The sequence below is a fragment of the Rattus norvegicus genome, chromosome 4 (genome assembly GCF_036323735.1).
Source record: "Rattus norvegicus strain BN/NHsdMcwi chromosome 4, GRCr8, whole genome shotgun sequence".
Taxonomy (NCBI): Eukaryota; Metazoa; Chordata; class Mammalia; order Rodentia; family Muridae; genus Rattus; species Rattus norvegicus.
This window is the reverse complement of record NC_086022.1, coordinates 93,043,660-93,051,584: the sequence shown is the minus strand read 5'-3', so window position 1 is coordinate 93,051,584 and position 7,925 is coordinate 93,043,660. Positions and strand designations below refer to the sequence as shown.

Here is a 7,925-nt window from a genome sequence, read left to right as displayed (position 1 = left end):
AGTTTGATTATTTCCTGCCTTCTGCTCCTCCTGGGTGTATTTGCTTCTTTTTGTTCTAGAGCTTTTAGGTGTGCTGTCAAGCTGCTGACATATGCTCTTTCCTGTTTCTTTCTGCAGGCACTCAGCGCTATGAGTTTTCCTCTTATCACAGCTTTCATTGTGTCCCATAAGTTTGGGTATGTTGTACCTTCATTTTCATTAAATTCTAAAAAGTTTTTAATTTCTTTCTTTATTTCTTCCTTGACCAGGTTATCATTGAGTAGAGCATTGTTCAATTTCCACGTATATGTGGGCATTCTTCCCTTATTGTTATTGAAGACCAGTTTTAGGCCGTGGTTGTCTGATAGCACGCATGGGATTATTTCTATCTTTCTGTACCTGTTGAGGCTCGTTTTTTGACCAATTATATGGTCAATTTTGGAGAAAGTACCATGAGGAGCTGAGAAGAAGGTATATCCTTTTGCTTTAGGATAGAATGTTCTATAAATATCTGTTAAGTCCATTTGGCTCATGACTTCTCTTAGTCTGTCTATGTCTCTGTTTAATTTCTGTTTCCATGATCTGTCCATTGATGAGAGTGGGGTGTTGAAATCTCGTACTATTATTGTGTGAGGTACAATGTGTGCTTTGAGCTTTAGTAAGGTTTCTTTTATGTATGTAGGTGCCCTTGTATTTGGGGCATAGGTATTTAGGATTGAGAGTTCATCTTGGTGGATTTTTCCTTTGATGACTATGAAGTGTCCTTCCTTATCTTTTTTGATGACTTGTAGTTGAAAATTGATTTTATTTGATATTAGAATGGCTACTCCAGCTTGCTTCTTCCGACCATTTGCTTGGAAAGTTGTTTTCCATTCTTTCACTCTGAGGTAGTGTCTGTCTTTGTCTCTGAGGTGTGTTTCCTGTAGGCAGCAGAATGCAGGGTCCTCGTTGTGTATCCAGTTTGTTAATCTATGTCTTTCTATTGGGGAGTTGAGGCCATTGATGTTGAGAGATATTAAGGAATAGTGATGATTGCTTCCTGTTATATAGATATTCGGATGTGGGGTTATGTTTGTGTGCTTTTCTTCTCTTTGTTTTGTTGCCAAGATGATTAGTTTCTTGCTTCTTCTAGGGTATAGCTTGCCTCCTTATGTTGGGATTTACCATTTATTATCCTTTGTAGTGCTGGATTTGTAGAAAGATATTGTGTAAATTTGGTTTTGTCATGGAATATCTTGGTTTCTCCATCTATGTTAATTGAGAATTTCGCAGGATACAATAACCTGGGCTGGCATTTGTGTTCTCTTAGGGTCTGTATGACATCTGTCCAGGATCTTCTGGCTTTCATACTTTCTGGCGAGAAGTCTGGTGTGATTCTGATAGGTCTGCCTTTATATGTTACTTGACCTTTTTCCCTTACTGCTTTTAATATTCTTTCTTTATTTTGTGCGTTTGGTGTTTTGACTATTATGTGACGGGAGGTGTTTCTTTTCTGGTCCAATCTTTTTGGAGTTCTGTAGGCTTCTTGTATGCCTATGGTATCTCTTTTTTATGTTAGGGAAGTTTTCTTCTATGATTTTGTTGAAGATATTTACTGGTCCTTTGAGCTGGGAGTCTTCCCTCTCTTCTATACCTATTATCCTTATGTTTGATCTTCTCATTGAGTGCTTGATTTCCTGTATGTTTTGGACCAGTAGCTTTTTCCGCTTTACATTATCTTTGACTGTTGTGTTGATGATTTCTATGGAATCTTCTGCTCCTGAGATTCTCTCCTCTACACTTGTATTCTGTTGGTGATGCTTGTATCTACGGCTCCTTGTCTCTTCCTTTGGTTTTCTATATCCAGGGTTGTTTCCATGTGTTCTTTCTTGATTGCTTCTATTTCCATTTTAAATTCCTTCAATTGTTTGATTGTGTTTCCCTGGAATTCTTACAGGGATTTTTGTGATTCCTCTCTATAGGCTTCTACTTGTTTATTTATGTTTTCCTGGAAATCTTTCAGGGATTTTTGTGATTCCTCTCTGTAGGCTTCTACTTGTTTATTTATATTTTCCTGTGTTTCTCTAAGGGAGGTCTTCATGTCTTTCTTGAAGTCCTCCAGCATCATGATCAAATATGATTTTGAAACTAGATCTTGGTTCTGGTGTTTTTGGATATTCAGTGTTTGCTCTGGTGGGAGAATTGGTCTCCGATGATGCCATGTAGTCTTGGTTTCTGTTGCTTGGGTTCCTGCATTTGCCTCTTGCCATCAGATTATCTCTAGTGGTCTTTAAGAGAAAGCTTGGCAGGGAGAACTGATTGGAGAGGAAACACAGCTTTTTTAGAAATTTTTTAGTAGCTTTTCTGACTTTGGGAAGAAAACCCATGAGCTATCCAAAGAGCTTTGTAATTTCTTCTAGTATGACAGAGGTATCCCAAGCAGATAGTTGTCTTGAACAGTGAGTTGTCTCAAGCAGACTACAGAGCCAAGAGCTATCTACAGCAAACTGTCTAGAAAGCCATCTTAGGTAGACTATAAGGTTATTGCCTTATATTCCGTAATTAACTTTAAATCATTCTTTTGCCACATGAAACACCCCTTTCTCAGTACCCCTAACCATGTCATGGCTGGTCGTTGGCAGCCAGCTAAGCTTAGACAGTGAAGGAGTTGGAAAACAGAAAGCCTGTGATAATGTAATAGAACAAGGGGGTCTTGTTCCAGGTCCTGCAAGCAGTAAAACTCAGCAGCTTTGACCATGTGACTCTGCTTTTAGAGTGAAGAATAGAAGTGACTAACGGGACAATTGATGCTGGTTAGCTGAAACTAAAATATTAGCTGTGGTTAAGAAGAGACCACCATCAATGAGGTGAAATCTTCTGAGAAATGTTTTCTGAGATCACAAAGAAGCTGTGTTCTAGAAATTGCTCAGGTTTTAACTCATGCTATGGCTGGACTTGGTAATGTGTAAGAATTACCTTGTGGTTCTGGATTTGAAAGTATGAAGGAGGTGTGGATTTCAGCTGAGGATTGATACTATGAAAGGCCAGGGAAGGCTATTGTTGAAGGTGCTCAGTCAGTTGGAGTTGACAGCCTAGGAGTGAAGGAATCATGCAAGGAAGCAAGACTTGGCATCTTAAACAGAGTCTGAAGGTGAAGCCTAGTTGAGGTAGAAGACTCCAATGAGTTGAACATGCCAGTAGTAGGGAATGATCACCAAGAGTGGTAACACCATTGGAGAGGAGTCAACCAGAGTCTAGAGTGTCATGAGGCCTTCCAAGTCCAGCTTGGACATAATGACATGGTTCCCACCCCTGGAACATAGCAAGGAAGTCATGGGACTCCATGGATGTTGTTGGTTACTGTTGGTGGAAGGCATGTTTGTAAAATAATGTACATATTTTCATGTTCCTCCTTCAAGGAATATGCTCTCTGCCAAGGTTAATGACTCCCTGATAATCAAAGAGAGCATGAGGTGAGGAGGTCAGGGTAAGTCTAACATCTCAGCAAAATGGTAGAATGCTGTGACCTTCAGGACAGCACTTAAGGCTGCATGTCAGAACTCTGAAAATTTGAGTTCGGAAGTATATAATTTCTCAGCTATACAAAATATAAAGATGGAATATAAATTATATGAGTGGCAACTTGGACCTGGAAAGAACAGAGGCAATTGCATTATGACCCATATTGTCAGAAAGATATTAAGAAATGAGATAAAGAGATATAGGGAATGGTGAATGAAGGACAAGTTTCCAATCATTTAAGGTAACAAAGCCAAGCAGATCTTTGAATCCTTTTGCAGCGTTAAAAAAAATAAATGTACTTACTGTCTTTTTCCTCAGAGACAAGGGGCTAAGGCCATGGACTTCTGATTCATTGTATGGTCAAAAGGGAAACTAGAATAAATGATTGAATTTGTTGGGGTTCAAGAATCACCACACTAAACATACAAACAGCAATCTCAGCAATAATATTTTATTTAATGCGCCTTCTGATATACAGCATTTAGGACCTTTAAAAGAACTTGGCAGCCTAACTGTGGTACTAGTCTGCTGTCATGGTAGGCTTTTTATAGGAGAACCAGGTTCAAAAGTTTAAAAGCAAGCAATGAAGGGATACAACAATTTGGGTAACTATAAAAATTATTATCAGCTAACCTTTAAGCTAATTGGCCCTGAGTGAGTTAAGAGTGGTAGTGGGCCAGTGGTAAACAGGGTAATTTCAGAGCATTGATATAACAGAATATAAATAATTCATCTATAACTTTTTGGCCTATTAGTAGTATTCTTCATTGTTAGCTAGGAATAATTACTTCTGGGAAGTAGAGTCTGAAAACCTGAACTAAATTTCACCTTATGAACAAATTGGAGACTGAACTAAAAATATCTACAATTAAAAGGAGCAGGCCTGAAAGAATTCAAATGTAAATAAAAGACTGGACTTTTGGTCTATATGAGATGAGCTAGCAGAGTGCAAAAGCAGTTATTTTTCAGAAAATTTTCAGGCAATTACTCAGATATCTAGAGATCTCTGGAGAGTGAACACAGTTCTTCAAGATTTTTTCCTAACAGGCTTTCTAGTTTGGTCAGAAAATCCATGAAGAGTGAACACAGTTCTTTTAGAATTTTTTATATCTCTTTTAGAAATTTTTTCTAACAGGATCTCTGGCCTTGGTCAGAAATCCCAAGAATTACTTAGAGAGCTAAGATAGCTCTTTTAGAATGTTTTCAAGCAGCTATCCAGAGCTGACTGCCTGAAGAGTGAACACAGCTCTTTTATAAGGTTTTCTGGCTTGCTGATTTTGACCAGAAAACCCAAGTATTACTTTTAGAATTTTTCTACCAGGAAGAATTTTTTAAAGCAGCTTTTCTGACTTTGGTTAGAAAACCTTTAAGCTTTCCAGAGAGCATTTAGAAATGTTTTTAGCAAGAGATATCTGTCTCAAGCAGATAGAGCTGTCTTGCAAGAGAGTTGTTTCAAGCAGAAAGCAGTCTTACACAGAGTACAGAGCCAAGAACTATCTCCAGAGTGCTGTCAATGGACCTATCTTGAGCAGAACATAGGCCTTCAGCTGAAACCCTCTATTTGACTTCAAATCATTTGTTTCACCCTCAAACACCTGTTCTCTCAGATACCCCTGCAAGGTGGGTGTGGTCCTGGGTAGAGGGAAGAGCTAGAGCAGTGACCTGAGTTCTTTGGAAGAGTCCAGGATATTAGGTGTGGATTCTTGACCTTGAAGAAAGAAGCTGTGAAGTTGAAGTAGCTTTAGATACCCCAAGATATTAGAGATGCCAGAGCTGTGAGATCTGTAGAGGAAAGCTGCAATGGAATCAGCTAAGAAAAAGGATTGTGTTACAGCCATCAAAGATAAAGGACTTAGAGATATGAAGACAGCTTTGACACCAGACATGGAGATGCTAAGTTTATAGATTGCCCAGCTGGATTTTGGTCTTGCTTTAGTCCAGTAGTTCCTCACTATGGCATTTTAGAATTTTAGTGTATATCTTTTGATATTGAAGGTATGTGATCTGGTTTTTGATTTTGATTTTATAGGGAATTATAATTAAAAGACTGTATGGACTTTGAAAGTTGAATATTTAACATTGTTGAGAATATTACAGACTATGGGGTCATGGAGTAGAATGTCGTGGTTTGAGTGTGCTTGGCATATAGAGTGGCACTATTATGATGTGTGGCCAGTTTTAGAGTAAATGTGGCCATACTGAACTGTATCACTATAGAGTTAAGCTTTGAGACCTTCCTCATAGTCACATGAAAGACACTCTGCTCTTAGTTCCCTTTGGTTTAAGATGTAGATCTCAGCTCCTCCAGCTTGTCCAAGTAGCCTCCTCTATTCTTGAATTTAAATCCAGAGCCATGTGGTTGAAGCTGCCAAGTTCTGTTACTTTCTGCGGGTTGGACCATGCCCCTTTGTTCTATTACATCATCATCAGGTTTCTGTTTCCCAAGTCTTTCATTGCTTTAGCTTGGCTGCCATGGAACTTGCTCTGTAGACTGATTTAAACCCAGAGATCTTCATGGCTCTGTCTTCTGAATGCTGGGATTACAGTCATGTACCACCATGCCTGGGTCTAAGTTTTTCATGGCCACTATGCCTCAAGGTCCAGACCAAATCATGTGTCATCCCATGTCAAAATCCAGATCAAAAGCCTGTGTCTTCCATTTATGGATTATAGTTCATTCCAGATTAGAAGTTCAAGTGAGAATAATAGCCAAGTAACTATAATGCCTAATATGATATAACTATTCCTATTTCAGTGGCAAATATATAAACAATTAGCTTACCTGGGATGGTTCCCCAATGTTACCACTCCCTTAATAATTTTATTTACTTGAACACAGTATTCAGCTCCATTTCACTTCTTAGGATCCCTTTATTACTGGAACCAATGTGGTGGTTTGAATGTGTGTGGCACTATTAGGGAGTGGCACTACTAGGAGGTATGGCCTTGTTAAAGTAGGTGTGGTTATATTAGAAGAAGTGTTTCTATGGGGGTTGTCACATTCTTCATTGAAATATTACAAAAACAGTCTCTAGACCACATATTAAAATTCTTCTCCAGTGAAACTTCTTGTGTCAAGTGTCCACAGTTCAAAATCACCCTCGGCACCAATGTCTTCCATATTCCTACTAGGATGATTCATTAATCCCCTCTTAAAGCATTCTACTGCATTCTAAAGTCCCCAAATCCACAATTTTGCAATCAAAATTATGGTCAGTCCTTTCACAGAAAAACCCCAGTCATGGAACCAATTTATGTGTTAGTTAGGGTTTTACTGCTGCAAAAAGACAACATGACCAAGATAACTCTCAGAAAGGACAATATTTAAGCGGGGCTGACTTACAGGCTCTGAAGTTCAATCTATAATCATCATTATGGCAGGAATCAAGGGAATGTCCAGGTAGGAATGGAGCTTCAAAAGATGTGACTTCTATATCTTCATCCAAAGGAGGCTAGGAGAAGGATCTCAAAGTCTAGCCCCACAGTGACACATTTCATTAAACAAGCCACACATATGCCAACACAATCACACCTCCTAACAGTGCCACTTCCTAGACCAAGCATATTCAAGCCACCACATTGTGAGACAGTATTTCCTAGCTGCAGTCAGATCAAGATGCAGACCTATGAGCTCCTTCTCCAGCACCATTTCTGCCTGGATGCTACCATGCTTCCCACCATTATGATAACAAACTGAACCTCTGAAACTAAGCCAGCTACAATTAAATATTGTCTTTTATAAAAGTTGCCTTGGTTATGGTGTCACTTTATAGCAATTGTAATAAATCCTACATTCATAATACACTGTGGCTCAGATTGTGACATTTTGCACATTACATGATGAGATGTTTTCTATGCTGTGTGTGTGTGTGTATGTGTGTTTGTGCATGCTTTTTTATTTTGGGTAGAGGTTGCAAGGCAAAGGCTGGATATGAGGAGATATGTATATGAGTAGAACTGGGGTGCATGATGTGAAACTTACAAGGAATCAATAAAATGTTTTATTTTAATTACCTTAAAATTCAGGATCTACATGAAAAAAGTTACTAGTAAAATGCACTGCCTCCTGTTCCTTCCACAGCCACTGCCACCATCCTGAGCCACAGCGTGCAGAGCTCTGGCCACCCAGCTCTGCATCAGAGCCTTCTGGAATGATATGATATTTGAAGGTCTTAAAAGATTGCAGATATTGACAACAAAGAATAGTCTGAACGTGATCAAGATTTGGAAGATGAAGAAGAAGAAGAAGAAGAAGAAGAAGAAGAAGAAGAAGAAGAAGAAGAAGAAGAAGAAGAAGAAGAAGAAGAAGAAGAAGAAAAGAAGAAGAAGGCGAAGAAGAAGAAGAAGAAGAAGAAGAAGAAGAAGAAGAAGAAGAAGAAGAAGAAGAAGAAGAAGAAGAAGAAGAAGACGACAAGAAGGAGGAGGAGGGGGGGAGGGAGGGGAGG

General features: G+C 38.9%; 1 non-coding gene across 1 annotated transcript; it reads left to right on the top strand.

Moving 5' to 3' along the window:
- Positions 1 to 4,578: 4,578 nt before the first annotated feature.
- Positions 4,579 to 4,643, top strand: LOC120102620 (U7 small nuclear RNA). Its single transcript, XR_005504249.1, has one exon. It is a non-coding gene; the product is annotated as a U7 small nuclear RNA (small nuclear RNA).
- Positions 4,644 to 7,925: the final 3,282 nt, after the last annotated feature.